General features: G+C 42.0%; 1 protein-coding gene across 11 annotated transcripts in view; it reads left to right on the forward strand.

Moving 5' to 3' along the window:
* The window catches only part of RARB (retinoic acid receptor beta), a 769461-nt gene that overhangs the window by 223590 nt on the left and 528804 nt on the right, over positions 1–17067 (forward strand). For all 11 annotated transcript variants that reach the window (XM_023260626.2, XM_045037698.1, XM_011286272.4 and 8 more), the window contains one exon: positions 13864–13915. The gene's annotated coding sequence lies outside the window, so the exon portion shown is untranslated. The remainder of the gene's footprint in view (positions 1–13863; positions 13916–17067) is intronic.

Below are 17067 nucleotides of genomic sequence, written 5' to 3' on the forward strand. Positions count from 1 at the left end.
AATCGACTTGATTCTTGATGACCATCCGTTCCTGTCTGACCCGATCCACAGTTTATAATGTTTTCTCTCTAGTTTGCTAAGTTTTTCCCATAGGCTTTCCAGCTACTAATTTTTTTTTTTTTGATGTGTTTCACCTGGTATTACCCCTTCTCCCATTCTCTTTAACCTTACGGAGTGATGCCTTTGGGGAGCAGGTAGAGATAAATGTGTGTCCTTGATAAGACATGTTAAACAAAAGTAGAGTAGAGCTTTCTGTGTGAGGCCACAGAAGAGGAAGGAGTTGAGTTTTACGTGATCATGTTTAATCCTTGCAGAGGAAAAGCAGGTGTTGAGATAGAGCAGAGTTTAAACTATTTGTCAGGGATATTAAGAAAGAGATAAAGTACATCCATGGAGGAGGAATAGAAAGGTGTAATTGTTGTGAATATTCTGTCGATAAACGTGGGAGAGAAGGGAGTGTTTGCAGCAATAAGACTGTGGGTTACAAGGGGGAAGAAAGCTTCCAAATACTTCCAAAGAAACATCTTTTTTTAAAGATTTGTTTAACGTTTTTATTTATTATTGAGAGAGACACACACACACACAGAGCATGAGCAGGGGAGGGGCAGAGAGAGAGGGAGACACAGAATCCAAAGCAGGCTCCAGGCTCCGAGCTGTCAGCACAGAGCCCGACGTGAGGCTCGAACTCATGAGCTGTGAGAACATGACCTGAGCCGAAGTCGGTCACTCAACCAACTGAGCCACCCAGGCACCCCTCAAAGAAACATCTTAAGGATGCTTCATGTCTAAAAACCAAAGTGGAGTCCAGCTTCTTTAAATTTTAAGGGCATAGAAATATGAGAAGCAAAAGGAAGCTACTGGTATCTGCAAAAATAAAGTCACAGAAATCCTTGAATTAGTAAAAGAAAAAGTTTTATTGTTAATCGAGCTCAGTTTACTTAGTTATTTTAAAATAAGCACACGTTCAATTCGGTCAGTGTTTTTGAGTATATTAATATTAATGCATTAGTGTGAGCTGTCAGACAACAGATACCCCGAGTTAAGTTACAGCTCAGAAAAGATGAGGCAAGTGCATAAAACATAAAATAAGATGAACAAACCTAAGTAAAGGGGAGGGAGAGAGTAGGAGGGAACGGGATGGAGCTGAGAATTTATGAAGATGAGGACCGACTTTCCTGCTTGAAGGAGCTAACGTCAGAAGGGCTCGGAAGCATACAGTTTCCCAGCCCTCCCTCCAAATGGTGGACCATGGGTTCTGTGCGAAGGGTTAGAACGCGCGATGATGTAAGGGTATGGGAGGGCTTGATGCACTTAGAGGATGACCAGTGGTGAACTTGGGTAAGAACCTTCAGGTTGATGTTTCAAAACTCTTTTTTTTTTTTAATTTTTTTTTTCAATGTTTATTTATTTTTGGGACAGAGAGAGACAGAGCATGAACGGGGGAGGGGCAGAGAGAGAGGGAGACACAGAATCGGAAACAGGCTCCAGGCTCCGAGCCATCAGCCCAGAGCCCGACGCGGGGCTCGAACTCCCGGACCACGAGATCGTGACCTGGCTGAAGTCGGACGCTTAACCGACTGCGCCACCCAGGCGCCCCGATGTTTCAAAACTCTTGAAGAGACTCATGAGATCTACCGATGCCGAATTGCAAAGGGATTTCATTGGAGTTTGGAGGGCATCGTCTATATTCCTTCACCTATGGGTTCTGAATGTTTTGACACGAATCAAAACCAGATTAGATACCAGCGGAATTGCCAATAAAGCTGGAATGGAGGGATACGATGTGGAATAAGAGCTAAGTCAGACTTCGTAACTTTGGCCTCTTTGATCCCAATAGAGCCTGTCGATAACTACAAGCCTCTAGACTCAAGGGTGGAGGAAGTGAATGAAAGGAAACTAGGGACACGTCACAGCAAACTGCTTCCAAAGAAATCAGCCTAGCCCAGCTTTGTCACATATATGCAACAACATTTATCCCAGTCTGACCAGGCTTGGCAGAAAGGGAGTATTCCTTCTAATGTTGCTTTTTCTTTAAAGAGGGACTAGAAATGGGAGTCCTTCTTTAGAAATGTGACGTGGAGAATTAAGCGTCTCCACAGCCACCGGCAGCGCTGACTGCCAGGCTGGAGAATTTGTATGGAGTTAGTCAAGCATGATGAGCCACTAAAAACTGTGGAGCAGGGGACAAGGGTAGAACTATGCTTTAAGGAAGAAAAAGCAGGCAACTCTAAGTACAATATTTTAGGACAGGCTCGAAGTAGAGGCAGGATGAGAAGCTATGATGCTAGGATGGGACCAGTAGAAATAAGAGGAAGGGAAAATGTAAAGCAGTACACGGACAGAAGCTGTAGAAAGGTGGGACCAAAGTTGAGGAAAGAAGACAGAAAAGCACACCCTAGGACAGTCGGAAGTGGCGGACAGAAGGACTCAAATTTGCATCGCTAGATGATGACTCCATTCATAGAATTAGAGAAGTTATTAGAAGCAGGAACTTGCAGAGGAAATGCATTGTTTGTGAGCATAACTTTGAGGTATCTATCGGCTGTCGGGAAATGTCCAAGGGAGTGTCGGAAATGTGGATTTACCTTCAGAAAGAATGTGACGGCTAAGAGTCTGCAAGGAGAGTAAGAAGCACCCGTAGGTCACTAGCCTACTGTTCAATTCAACTGTATCCCTCCAACCTCCCCCCCCCCAAGTTCAAAACTTTTATCAATAAAAGAAGAGATGTGCTGATGGACATGTTGGCAAATGCACCTTTTGTCCTCATCTTCTGTCCCTTTTAATAGCTCTGATCCCTTTACTGATCTCTGCGGTTAACCGAGATAAGCCGCTGAATTTCCCTGTGCCCGTCTCCTCGTGGGTAAGATGGGGATAGTAGCCGTACTTACGCCGAAGGGTGGTTGTGAGAATCGCATGAAGTCATATTCGTAACGTACTTAGAACAGTGTCCGTTATGTGGTTAGTACAATGAAGGTGCTATGCCTCATTATTCTGATTTTATTTTCGTTATTGATGATGTGATTGTGTTTACTGATTGTTGCGGTCCTCACAGCGTTCGCATGCAGCAAATACGCAGTAAGTGCTCACTGTAGTGAGTCTCAGGTTGGCAGAGAACACGGTTTTTCTACTGATGCTTGGACCTGTGGAGCAATTGGCCAGACATCACAAAGCCAATGAGTAAAAAGTTACGAAGATGTAGGTGTAGGTCTTGTGCCTTCAAATCAATGCCTTTCCCCACAAAAAAAAGCTATATCATCCTACAAATCTTGCTAATTTAGCCCCCAAAATGTGTTTGTCACTCATGCTACATGCCCATTATAAGACACTCTGCTTATTGTAAATATTCGAGGACCCAAGTTGATGGCAATTCTGCTTCGATAGATGCCTGTGTGATCACTCAGGAAGGGGAAGGGGGAGGGGCTTCCACTCTGATCTTACTGGCCAAAGCTAACTGGCCACACATAGCTCGCACTGGATAGAGAAGGCGGAATTGTTTTGTTTTTTTTAATTTTTTTTTTAACGTTTATTTATTTTTGGGACAGAGAGAGACAGAGCATGAACAGGGGAGGGGCAGAGAGAGAGGGAGACACAGAATCGGAAACAGGCTCCAGGCTCCGAGCCATCAGCCCAGAGCCCGACGCGGGGCTCGAACTCACGGACCGCGAGATCGTGACCTGGCTGAAGTCGGACGCTTAACCGACTGCGCCACCCAGGCGCCCCGAGAAGGCGGAATTGTACCTTACATCCCGAGGAGACGCGCCTCAGGCTATTTGTCACGGTCTTAATTATTATCACAATATGTGACACAGGATGCAGACTCTTTTGTCCGATCCTAGAAGCTTGACGCTTGACCAGGATACTAAATTTTCTCCCGAATTCTCTGGTAGGCCCACTGAAACTCAATTTTGAGATACAAAGAAGTACAGTTGCCAAATGGAGCAAATAAAAATACATGGCACCAAGGCAAAGTAGGATTTCAGGTAAATAGTTGGATAGAAGTATATCCCATGCGATATTCGAGACCTACTTATATACTATACTCAGTTATTGGTTATTTACTTGGGATTCAAATCTTTTTTTTTTTTTAATTTTTATTTTCAACGTTTATTTTTTGGGGGACAGAGAGAGACAGAGCATGAATGGGGGAAGGGCAGAGAGAGAGGGAGACACAGAATCGGAAACAGGCTCCAGGCTCTGAGCCATCAGCCCAGAGCCTGACGCGGGGCTCAAACTCCCAGACCGCGAGATCGTGCCCTGGCTGAAGTTGGACGCTTAACCGACCGAGCCACCCAGGCACCCCTAGGAGTCTGGTTTTTCATTTCTCTTCATTTCTTTTCCTTTTCTTTTCTTCCTTAAGTTCCACATAAAAGTGAAATCATATCTGTCTTTGTCTCTGACTGGCTTTGTTGAGCATACCTTTTAAGTCCTAACCACGCTGTTACAAACGGCAAGATCTCATTTTTTTTTATGGCTAAATCCGATTCCAGTATATGATGCACCACATCTTTAGCTGTTAAACTGTTGCTGAACACGTGGGTTACTTTCATGTCGTGGCAATTGGAAATAATGCTGCCACAAACATAGGGGTGGGTCTATCTTTTCAAATTAGTGTTTTTGTTTTCTTTGGGTGAATACCCAACAGTAGAATTACTGGATCATACAGCATTTCTGGCTTTAATTTTTTGAGGAACCTGCATACGCGTTTCCTCAGTGGCTGAACCAGTTTGCATTCCCAGCAACAGTGCGCGAGGGTTCCTTTTTCTCCACGTTCTCGGCAACCCTGGTGATTTCTTGCCTGTTTGAGTTTAGCCATTCTGACAGGTGTAGGGCGATGCTCCGTTGTGGCTGTTACTGGAATTCAAGTTTTACTGAATGTCCTGCCCTGTTTTGTGGCAACCCCACAGAGGAGCCTAAAATAGGATGGGGGGTATCTTCGCTCTCTTAGACGGACAATAGTACAGTACAGCCGTATAGAGGAGTTGGTTACATTATAATTGGAAGCATTTTCCTGAAGAGTAGCAGGAAGTACCTTCAGGGAAAAATAGTGAAAAATGATAGCAAAGTACCAGTTATGTTCTCTCTTACCTTTACCCTAAAGCATCCTTTCCCCAGAGGGGGTTTCATGCTCTTTATCTGGAAAAAATACATAAGCTGGTGGCTTCTTGAGCACGACAGAGAAAGAGAAGCCAGGATTAGTGAGGATGGGGCCACAATTAAGATAAGAAAGTCATTAAAAAAATTTTTTTTTCTTTTGAGAGAGAGAAAGAAAGTGGGGAAGGGACATAGAGAGGAGGAGAGAGAGAATCCCAAGCAAGCTCTGCACTATCGGCACAGAGCCCAATGTGGGGCTTGAACTCACAAGCTTACACTGTCCCGCTGGGCATGTTTTTCTTACCAGCTGTTGCAACTTCCCCTCCCTGCCTTCTATCACATGTAATTATTTGAACCTCCTGGCCCTCCCTAAAGATGGTAAGCATTCTAGGGATAAGGAGGTGGTTCCTGTAGATTGACCCATACCCTTAGATATTTGTGTTTGCCTCATCCTAAATCCAAACACACTTTCCTTTGCTTAGCGGGCCCACAGTAAGCACTTCATGGACTGAACTGACTCTTGGGCAGCCGTCCGTGAGACCGAGATGCAGAGACTGTGCTGGCATTCCAGTTCGGACCCCAGTTAAGAGAAGTCACATGTCCTTTCCTCTGGGCACCTGTGATCCGTAAGCCACTACAACATTCTTGCAAAGGCCTTGCAGGCAGATGAAAGGAAATCCTATACCAATAAACAGAGCCCATGTGCTCCCTAAATGTTGATGGGGTACTGAAAGGGGGTTTCAAAGTCCCTCTGCTTCGAATGGTAGGTTAAAACTTTGAAATCTTCTACAGAGGACCTCAGTCAGGTCCCAGACCTCTGGGGCCAGGTTGGGGATGTGGGTAAGGCTCCCATCTCCCTCCCTCCCTGACCTTACAGTGGGACCTCTAACGCAGTGGTCCATGAAGCACCCTGCCTGTAATCCTCTTTTGAAGTGTAAACTTTGGAAAGAAAAACTGACGAAATCATAGGGTACCACGATCCTGTCTGTTGCACAGAAATGAACTGGAGCTCATACTCGGGGCTTTGTGTGCCCTTGTCCTTGCCCTTGAGGAGTCCTCTGTTTAGTGGGGGCTGGGTGGGGTCTACATGCACACAGCGCCGGTACAACTTGATCAGAGTGGGTCAAATTGTGGTGGAGGAACTGATGTGGTTTCACGTGGCTGAAATACAAGCCTCTTACCCCAAATAGTCATTAATTCCCCCACTAGTTTATTTATTCATTCAGACTTTTGTGACCAGGAACACAGCTAAGCGCTACGTGAAATCTGTAGATGAATGGCTTGTCATTTGTCACCTTGAGAAGCAGATTGTTTAGTGGAGGGGAGAGGCATGTGAATACCGCTAAATCAGAGTAAGGAGATGAAGGGGTACAGAGGAGTCCAGTGGGGAGCCACCTGCTCCCTTCTGGCTGGGGACACGGCCAGAGGCTCTGTGGATCTGGTAGCCTGAGATGTGAACGGGGAACTCACTCCCTGGTGTATTTGGATATGCAGGCAGAGAAGGCTCCTTCAGGCACATGGTATGAGGATAAGCAAAGACAAAGAAGCCAGAAATGGTCCCCTGTGTTGAGTGAGTCACTTGCCCCTGGAGCTGGGTGGGGGCAAAAGGGCAGGGGTGGTAACTGCAGGAGAAGCCTGAGAAGTTGGAGGGACCCTACATGCCGAAGAGGCTGTGGCGAACGGGCCGACAGCACGGGGAGCAAACAGTGTCTGCTGAGCTCTTTTGCCAAAGGGCAGCTCTGCTTAAAAAATCCGAAAAGAAAACGGAGATTATTTATGTGCCACCGGTAGCAATGCATCGGGGGCCAAGAGGAGCGGAGAGTTATTGAGCTAGTTCAAAGCAATCTCGATTATTGAAAATGAATGAAATTGAATTCCACTTCCTACAGAGTCATTTATTGAGAGACAAAAGCAATTAATATTGAAAATAAAATAATTGTGAACTTCTGAACTAAATTACCATGCAGATATAATGTACTGTCTCATCAGTCTTTAAATACCAGATGTATTAGAAGATTGTAACACCAGTCTCCGAACCGCACTCCTCAACATCATTAGCATTTCTTCACTCTGCTTTGGCCAGAAAGCAGTTCTCAGGCAGGCCCACATGAAAAGCCAGAGTTGCAGGAGTGCTTATTCCAAATTTAAAATTCACAGCCATGTTGAGGTTTGGGATTTGAGTTTGTAAATTAATCCTGGCTTTTGGTAAATGAGAAGGGGGAAAAAAAAAAAAAGCAACAACGCCAGTACCTGTACTTGTAAGGCGTCTCACAGTTTATCGGTAGTAACAGTAATTTTCGCACATTATGGCACATTCGGCATTGCCATGATGCAGTACATGCGGCCAAGTGTCATGGATGCGTGTGATGAATGATTGTATTGTTCACCCCCAGCATCCTTGTGTAATTGATGTATATCCCGAAAGCCCTTAAGAATTGAAAGCACGATATATGTAGAGATGATACATACACTGTAACTCACACAACGTCCAACTTGAGTCACTTTGTTTTATGGGGACACTACAGGGTCTCCAGAGGGGTTGGTCGCCCGTTATCTTTGTTCCTCCACACTGGGGAAAATGAGCTGGCTCAAGTCTGCTTCCCCCAGCAGAGCTGATGAGGATTGGAAGAAAGTAATTAGGAATAGCTGGAGGGCAGTGGGGCTGGGAAGAGAAGGCAGCTAACAAAGGGGCACTATCGAGAAGTCTCCAGTGGGGCGCCTGGGTGGCTCAGTTGGTTAAGCATCTGACTTCTGCTCAGGTCATGATCTCGCAGTTGGTGATTTCAAGCCCTGCCTCGGTTCTATGCCGACAGCTCAGAGCCTGGAGCCAGCTTTGGATTTCTCTCTCAAAAATAAACAAACACTGGAAGGTGGGGGGGGGGGGAGTCTCTAGAGAGTAACTTGGGTCCTATCTTGCTGGGCAGTTCTGGAACAAGTGTAGGACATATCCCAGAGTCCTCATAACGAGGGGCAATCAGCTGGCAGATTTATACCTCTCTTGTATCTGAAGATCAGCCCACAAAGTCATAGGTGTTGGCTGCTGGTGTGAAAGCACCTGGTGAACTTGTAAGAGTGAAGACGGGAAGGGATCAGTAAGAGTGCCACACAAGCCATGTCAAATATTCCTGGTTATCACTGACTACTGTGCCAAGAGAGTTTAATTTTTTTTAATGTTTATTTATTTATTTTGAGAGGGCGTGAAAAGAGAGTGCGTGAGGGGGAGGGGAGAGGGGCAGAGGGAGAGAGATTGAGAATCCCAAGCAGGCAGCACAGAGCCCAAAGAGGGGCTCATATTCACGAGCTGTGAGATCCTGACCTTAGCCGAAATCAAGAGTCAGATACTTAACCGACTGAGTCACCCAGGTGCTCCGAAGTTTAATCTCAAGCTCAGACTGTGGTGAGAATAAAGAACTCGCTATCCTCTTCCTGGGAAACATGCCCAAAACTTGGCCGTAGTCTTAGATTGAGAGCCTGATATGCAGGGAGAGGTTTCAAATGGGGCTAGGTCACACATGGTTGAGTGTCGGACTCTTGATTTCCTGTGGGTCATGATCTCAGGGTAGTGGGATCAAGCCCCACGTGGGCATGGAGCCTGCTTGAGTTTCTCTCTCTCCCTCCAGCCCCTCCCCCACCTCGACCCATGTATGTGTGTGTGTGTTTATGTGTGTGTGTATGTGTGTGTGCACATGCACACGCTTGTGCTCTCTCTCCGTAAAACAAAAGCAGAAAAACCCCAAAGGGGCTGGAAGATCAGTTTCCTGCTGGTAGTAGGTTGGTGGCAGAGGAGTGACACATGCTAGGCCCTCTAATTTAGGAAAACAGACCAGGAGAGGCGAGGTGGATACTGTGACTTTGAGAAAGCTTCCAGAAATCTGGGTGTAAGGCTGTGGGGAAGAGGAGTGCCTCTGAAAAGCCAGAGATGCACCCGTCCATAAAAGGATTGAAATTCAGTTATCAAGAGTACTGGCTGAAAACATCTGAGTGCACAATTAGACCTGTGGTCTACCAGTTTGCAACACTGAATGTCTAAAGGAAATGACCTTAATTATAAGCATAAATATGGTTGGACATTGATAGAAAACTTTTTTAGAATATGGAAACCAAGCATAAAGGGAGAAGAATGTTGTATCTACTACAGTTTTGTCACCTTGTCAGCTTGGTATTCATAGTAATGAAATCTTTAATATATTTCTAACACCTGCTTAGTTGTTTAATATTTACATGTATCTCAAGGAAGGTAAAGCTTTATTTTAGTTGAGAGTTTTGCCATCAGCATTTTGGGAGGATAAAATTCTTGGAGTCATTCAACCAAATATGGTGTTACTTGTATTTTAAAGACAAAATACTGTCGTGGTGCAGTCCTTCCTCTTCAGAATTTCCTTAATGACCAGTAACCCACTAAAGTGCATGCATATTGATTGAATGTAGCACTAATTACTAGGCTTGGAGGTAAACCACACTGTCAGTATATGAGCCTTTATTGTTAGATCTTTACAAAGCCCTATTTCAGAGTGGCATTCTCTCATGTTTATCCCCCAGACCGGGACTTTTTTGGGTTTTCACAGTGATTCACCATCAAAGATCAGGCAGTTCATTGAAATGTTAGCTTCTAACCTTGAAGTTTATAGGCTGAGTCTGAATGGTTCCCCTCTGAGGTTTAAGTTTGATAAGGGTTCCCGCCAGAAACTTCTGTGCCTGTTGCATTCAACACACAAACCCAGGTGCTACTGGCAGTCATAAACCAGTTGGGGATAGATGTTTTAGGAATCCTTTTTAGTAAGCACTCTTGTGCACGGATTAGGACTTAAAGTAAGATATTCCATTATGAAGGGACTTAGGGTTATCTCTGTCACCTCACAAACTGTACTTGAGAATAGGGGTTGGCTTTTGCTATCTTAGTTACTTTTCCCCCACTTAAAATGTAAAACAAAAATTTTTATCCCGGAGACTGAATTTTAAATCTTGAATCTCTTAGAAAACTCATAAGTAAAAATCGGTACTAAAGTAGAGCCTCATTCTAGGTTGGCTTGCCTCACTGACAGAATTTGCCAGATAACTGAGTAGTTTTCCACTTCAGTTTTTGCTCTGAACACTTGGCATGGGAAAGGCTTACTCACTCAGGGACCCTATGGGATGAGAGCAGCTTCAAAGGAAAAAGGAGGACTTCTTTTGTTTCAGTTTCTTGGTCTTGGAATTCTATTTGTGCTTGCTTTCATATTTTTAGAAGATGATGAACTGTTGTTTCAGACTCACTTGAGGAAGACTAGACCAAAAGATGGAGAAAGCTAAACTTTTAATTATTTTAAAAGAAACAGAATATCTTTACTATGGGCAGTACTTTCATTGTGGAGCTTGACCAATAAAATCCTTGGAAAAGAGCTCTAATATGGAACCATTGCTTAGATCAGAGTGATTTCTATAGAATTGTTTAAAAAAGCCCGTTGCTTGTGCTACTAATTGCTTTGGAAGCCGGTCTTTATAGGTGATAGAAACACCTACTTCTGAAGAATAAGGATTCTATATATTTGTTTCTGAATTAAGCTATTTCTCTCTTGATAGCCCCCAAACTAATGCTTTATCATGCCCTTCCACTTTGCTCAGGTTGTAAAAAATGGCCTTCAGCGTGAACTTCCTGCCCATTAACTTTCACCTAAACGGCACTAGGGTGCCATTTGGTTAATTATATTTGGAGTTCAAAGTTTTGATTAGGGCTGATTTATCAGCTGTAATCTTTTAAAGGCATAAAATTAAATAATGGGCCGTACATGTAGAGAAGATTAACTTTCCCTAAATCATCAAGATGGATAGTCTTGTTTTTCACAAATCTACTGGATGTTGATATAGTATACTTTCTTTTGTGCGTTAGGTTGCATAAGCTCCAACTGGTGAAACTCGGGGGATGTTTTGCCAACCCGTGGGTCACAGGAACAAACCAAACCAATCTAAGGACTTTGGATTTTAAGATGTTCTAAAGCCTAAGTAGTTGTGTCCTTTTATTTGGTCCCATTGAACTATCTAATGAGATCTGTGCTAAATGAAGCAAAAAGATAAACCTTCTGAACTCATGGAGCTTGGATGCGCACATCAAAACCAAGTAACAGGCACACAAGCACAGTTGTTATAATTTGTTCTGAAAAAGAGGAAGCAAACATAAAACTTAGGAATTAAAGACCAGGTGTCCTAAGATAGAGAATGAGATAGGTGTGAAGAGGTAGATGATGTTATTTTTATTTTCTTTGTTACCCATCATCGCTAATTTTAATTTTCTTCAGTACAAAGAAAAATGAGCAATTGTGCAATAGATCAAAATTAGATTCCACGAAAATGAAATATGAGCAGAATCATTGAAACGACTAATTCCTTAAAGGTCTCTGTTACGTGGCTAGGCATAATCTAGACACGATAGTTTACTGCTTCTAAATAATTTTTACGATGAATATGTGATCAGTGCAATAATCTTGAAAAGTACCAAAAGATCCACCTGTAATTCTTTGACCAAGAGGTAACCAGTATTCACATTTTGGCAGATAACTGCTCACTTTCTAACATGTGTAAATGTTTATATGTAAGTATTTAAAAGAAAAAAAAAAGGTAGACCTCACACCCAGCACAGAGCTCAACATGGGGCTTGAAATCACAATCTCAGGATTAACACCAGAGCTGAGATCAAGAGTTCAAGCCTTGGGGCACCTGGGTAGCTCAGTTGGTTAAGCATCTGACTTTGGCTCAGGTCATGATCTCAAGGTTCCTGGGTTCAAGCCTGGAGCCTGCTTCATACTCTGTGTCTCCCTCTCTCTCTCTCTCTACCTCTACCCTGCTCACGCTCTTGTCTCTCTCTCTCCCAAAAATAAACACTAAAAAAAAACCACCAAAGAGTTGAAGACTTGACCCACCGAGCCACCCAGGCACCCCCATAGGTATTTTTATAAGAAATAGGATCCTACTATACACATTATTTTACAGCCATTTTCTACTTTTTAAAATGAACATCTTCCCATGATCTTTTATGTTGCTTTACATTACAATTTTAATGTCTGTATTGTACTAAATTGCATCCTTGTATGTCTGTTGCTTTCACCAAGCCACTATTGATGTACGTTGAAGTTTCCAGATTTTTGCTTCTGTAAGTGGGATTCCTATGTTTTCCTTTTAATTATTTCCTCAGGGCACACTCATAAAAGTGAAATGTGTTGGTTAAAACTCTTAAGGCTTTGGATACATGGTTAACAATATCCCCTCAAAAGAACATACTGATGTATACACTTTGACTAGCGAGGAAACATGTCCCCCCTCTCCATATGTCACTTTCAGTACGTTCTTGCGTTGATGTTTAATTTTTGTCATTTTAACAGTCATAACAGGACTATAAAAATGATTACTTTTATGTGAAATTTAAATATATGTTTAATGATTTAGGATTTGTAATGTTGTTTTAAAATAAAACTAGAAACGAAATCTAATTTAGAGGAAATGGGAACTTCTGGGATTGGAGCATTCTGAGGACAAAGTTCAAGGTGATGCTGTTGACAAAAGCAAGTCAACAATATTACAAATAACAGAAATATAATGGGAACAAAAAAGTCCTATTTAAAGAGAACGGACTTGAAATCAGGGTAGAGAATCTTTATCCCCAAGAATCCTAATTTGCTGTAATCTGATGAGAAATGTATTATTTTTTTTTAAGTTTGTTTATTTTGACAGAGAGAGAGAGGTCAGGGGAGGGGCGGTGGGGGGGAGGGGGGTTGGCACGGGGGAGAAAGAGAATCCCAAGCAGGCTCCACACCATCAGCATGGAGCCTGACCTGGGACTCAAACTCAGGAATCGTGAGGTCACGACCAAAGCCAAAACCAAGAGTCTGGAGTGTAACTGACTGAGCCACCCAGGCACCCCAGATGTTTATTTTTTTTTAATGTTTATTCATATATCTCTCAGAGAGGGAGAGTGGGAAGGAGAAAGAGAAAGGAAGGAGGGAAGAGAGGAAGGAAGGAAGGAAGGAAGGAAGGAAGGAAGGAAGGAAGGAAGGAAGGAAGGAAGGAAGGAAGAGAGAAAGGAGGGAAGAGAGAAAGGAAGGAAGAGAGAAAGGAAGGGAGAAAGGAAGGAAGAATCCCAAGCAAGCTCTGTGATGGTAGCAGAGCCTGGAGACCGACCCAGGGCTCAAGCTCAGAAATAGTGAGATCGTGAGCTGAAATCAAGAGTTGGATGCTTAACCGACTGAGCCCCCCAGGTGCCCCAAAATGTACTTTTAGATGGAATTACGAAAACATGATGATGGTATCAGGGTGCCTGCGTGGCTCAGCATCCAACCCTCGGTTTCGGCTCTGGTCACGATCTCACCGGCCCCGAGTCGGGCTCTGTGCTGACAGCTCAGAGCCTGGAGGCTGCTTCAGATTCTGGGTCTCCGTCTGTCTCTGTCCTCCTCTCTCTACTCATGCTTGCTCACTCGCTTGCTCTCTCAAAAAGAAACCTTTTTAAAAAGTTTTTTTTCAGAAAATATGATGGTATCTTAGATTACCTGTAACTTTTCTCTTTCAAGAGATTATAGTGGAACGATCTGAGAAGTGTGCATTATCTACGAAGACTATTTTCTAATAGAAACAGTAAATGAAAAATTTTTAATTGTAGGCTCTCCAGCAGACACCTGTGCGTGTGACTGGTCATTATCAAAGTTAAAGGATACTGAGAAAATTTAATTTTCGTATTAAGCGCAGTGACAGGATGTTGGAATTCAATGGAATTTGAAAGCTTGTCTAACCCAGCTTCTTATTTTACAGATAAAATTGAGTACTGCAGAGATACTGTGATTCGCCCAAGGAGCCATACCTGGTAAGTAGAGAAAGAAGAAACAAACACATTTAAACAATAAACATGGGCATAGAGAGAAGAGGACTAGAGTTGAGTTTCGATTATTTGCCGTGGGGAGAAAAGCAGAATTTTTGTAGTACGGGCATAGACGAAGCATTAGGGCAAGGAAGAATTGACCAAATTTTCTGTTACCTCAAGTCAAAGACTTGTCGTTATGTAGCTCCTCCGATAATTCACGTTTCCACATGTTTGGCAAAGATGGGTAGGCATGACTGTGCTCGAATGGTCCTGCGGTTTCTCAAGAAAAGATGAACATCCTGGGCATGGAAGTTTGCAATAAAGGAAACACTGTCGTTTAATTCGTAGTGATTTAAGAAGGTGGAAGATTTTTGAGAAGGGAAATCTAGTTACAGTGAATCTGAAATTTCATTGACCCATCACTTCCTCTATTATTCATTATTTTTTTTAGGGAAGATAAGAATGTATAAGGAAGATTAAAAAGAAACGTATGAAAGTATACTGGGGAAAAAATAAAGAATTGATGTAATGTTATTTAGCTATAAATTTCTCATAATCATATTTAAACTGAATCTTCAAGTGAACCTATTGGGTAAATTGAATTGGTTATTTTAAAACAGAATTCCTATCGCAGTTCCAAGTAACTTCATTGCTTTTTCTAATTCATTTGGAATTTAATGAATTTTTAATGACTTACTACCTTTTCTTCTCTATTTGGTGGAGTTATTTTTTTAAAATTTTTTTTTTTAACGTTTATTTATTTTTTGAGACAGAGAGAGACACAGCACGAACGGGGGAGGGGCAGAGAAAGAGGAAAATAGAATCAGAAGCAGGCTTCAGGCTCTGAGCCATCAGCCCAGAGCCCGACGCGGGGCTCGAACTCGCGGACCGCGAGATCGTGACCTGGCTGAAGTCGGACGCTTAACCGACTGCGCCACCCAGTCGCCCCTATTTGGTGGAGTTATTAAATGCATTTCCTAATGACCTTAATAACTTTGTTTTCTTCTCTACTTGGTATAGTTACACATTCTAATTGAAAACCTTAAGATTTGAATACAGCTTTCTTCTATTTTATTTTGTCGTTGGTTTTTCTTAGTTGGGAGCTGGCTTCTTCCGACTAAATTTAAACATTAACTGGAATAATTCTGATAATGTTGCAACTTAACACCAATATATTGATCTTTCATATTACATTCCAGAGAACAAGGCATTTTGTACTAATTAAATACTATTACTAATGATTATGGCTTACAATGTTGAGGAAAAAGTTAAATGACTCAAGCTGATAAAATGTTCCTTTGGGAGAATAAGTATGTGACAGTGTCAAACGTTTTAAGAAATGAAGAACTTCTCCAACTTGATGATCTCAGTACATATTATAATGAAGCTTAAGTAACGAAAAAATTTTGGCACGAGCTTAGAAATAAAGGAGATAAGTGAGCAGAATAGAGTCCAGAATGAAATCTAAATATAGGAATTCATTGTAGGAGAGAAGTGACATCTCAACTTGGAGAAACAATGGCAGAGTCCAGAAGTAGTGAAGAGAAAAGCAGACAGCATAAAAGTAGAAAATATCATTATGGCAAATGACATGCTAAAGCATTTTTGTCAACAAATAGGGAATATATACGTGTAGACATATCCTAACAATAGGATCGGCAATTCAGTGGGAAAATAGACAAATGATATGAATTGGATATTCCTAAAAGAAATACCAATGGCCACTAAACAAAATTAAAAAAGTATGTAAGTGTATTAACACTTAAATACATATAAAAATTATTTTGTGTTTTAGACTGGCCAAATGTATGCTTGGTAACCTTAATAATTGGGAAGACCATAGGGCTCTCTTCCACTGTCTTTCATTGTAGGTGGAAGTATAAAGTGAAATAACTATTCTTGGAGTGAAATTGGCTTCTCGTAGGCATCCTATGACCCAACTGCCTAATTTCCTAGAAAATTACTCTTAGAGATTTCTGACGTTCATAAGGTACATGTTCAAGATGTTCCTTGTGGTTCGTTTGTAATAGGAAAAAACAGAGTGGTTAAATACATCATGGTGCCTCAATATAATGAAATAATCTGTAGCTTTTATTAAAATGCAGTAAATTGGGACACCTGCATGGCTCAGTTGGTCAAGTGTCTGACTCTAGATTTTTCCTTGGGTCATGATCTCACAATTCGAGCCCTGAATCAAGCTGTCTCCTGCCAGTGTGGAACCTGCTTGGGATTCTCTTTCTGTCTCTCTCTCTCTCTCTCTCTCTCTGTCTCTTTCTCTCTGTCTCTCTCCCTCTGCCTCTCCCCATCTTGCACGCTTGTTCTCTCTCTCGATGTAAATAAATAAACTTTAAAAAGAATAATAAAATGCAGTAAATCTATGTCAGATGACATGGAAATATGTTGATGGTGAGAAATGCAAGTTATATACATAGCATAATCTTATTTTGTTAAAATAACATCCTATAGTTTTAAAGATACTTGTCTCTGGGTATGGAATTGGAGAAGTGAGTGGGTCAATCATTCATTCAGGCATTCATGCATAGTCGACACCCAATGTTATATTAGTGTCAGGTGTACAATTCAGTGATGTGACAAGTTTATACTACGTTCACCAGAAGCATAGCTCTCTCTATCCCATTATATCACGATTGGAACAACATTGACTGCAATCCTCATGCTGTGCTTTTGATTTCCGTGACTTACTTACTCGTTCCGTAATGAAGGCCTACTGTATTTCCCTCTCCCCTTCATTCATTTTGCCCAACCTCCACTCCTGTTGGCAACCATCAGTTTGTTCTTTGTATTTACAGTTCTGATTCTGCTTTTTGTACATTTTTTTTTTTTTAGATTTCATTAATGAGTAGAATCAAATGGTATTTGTCTTTCTCGGTCTTATTTCACTTAGGATGATAACCTTTGGGTCCATCCATGTTGTCTCAGATGGCACAATCACATCCTTTTCTATGCCTGTCTAATATTTAATTGTATGTGTATGTACCACATTTTCCTTACTCATTCATCTATATTGGCAAAGAAAAAAAAAACCTGTCACTATTTTTAGACAACGTGATACTACACATAGGAAATCCTGAGGATTCTCCCAAAAACCTATTAGAGGTAATAAATTCATTCAAGTGGCAGGATGCAAATGGAAT

The sequence above is a fragment of the Felis catus genome, chromosome C2 (genome assembly GCF_018350175.1).
Source record: "Felis catus isolate Fca126 chromosome C2, F.catus_Fca126_mat1.0, whole genome shotgun sequence".
Classification (NCBI taxonomy): Eukaryota; Metazoa; Chordata; class Mammalia; order Carnivora; family Felidae; genus Felis; species Felis catus.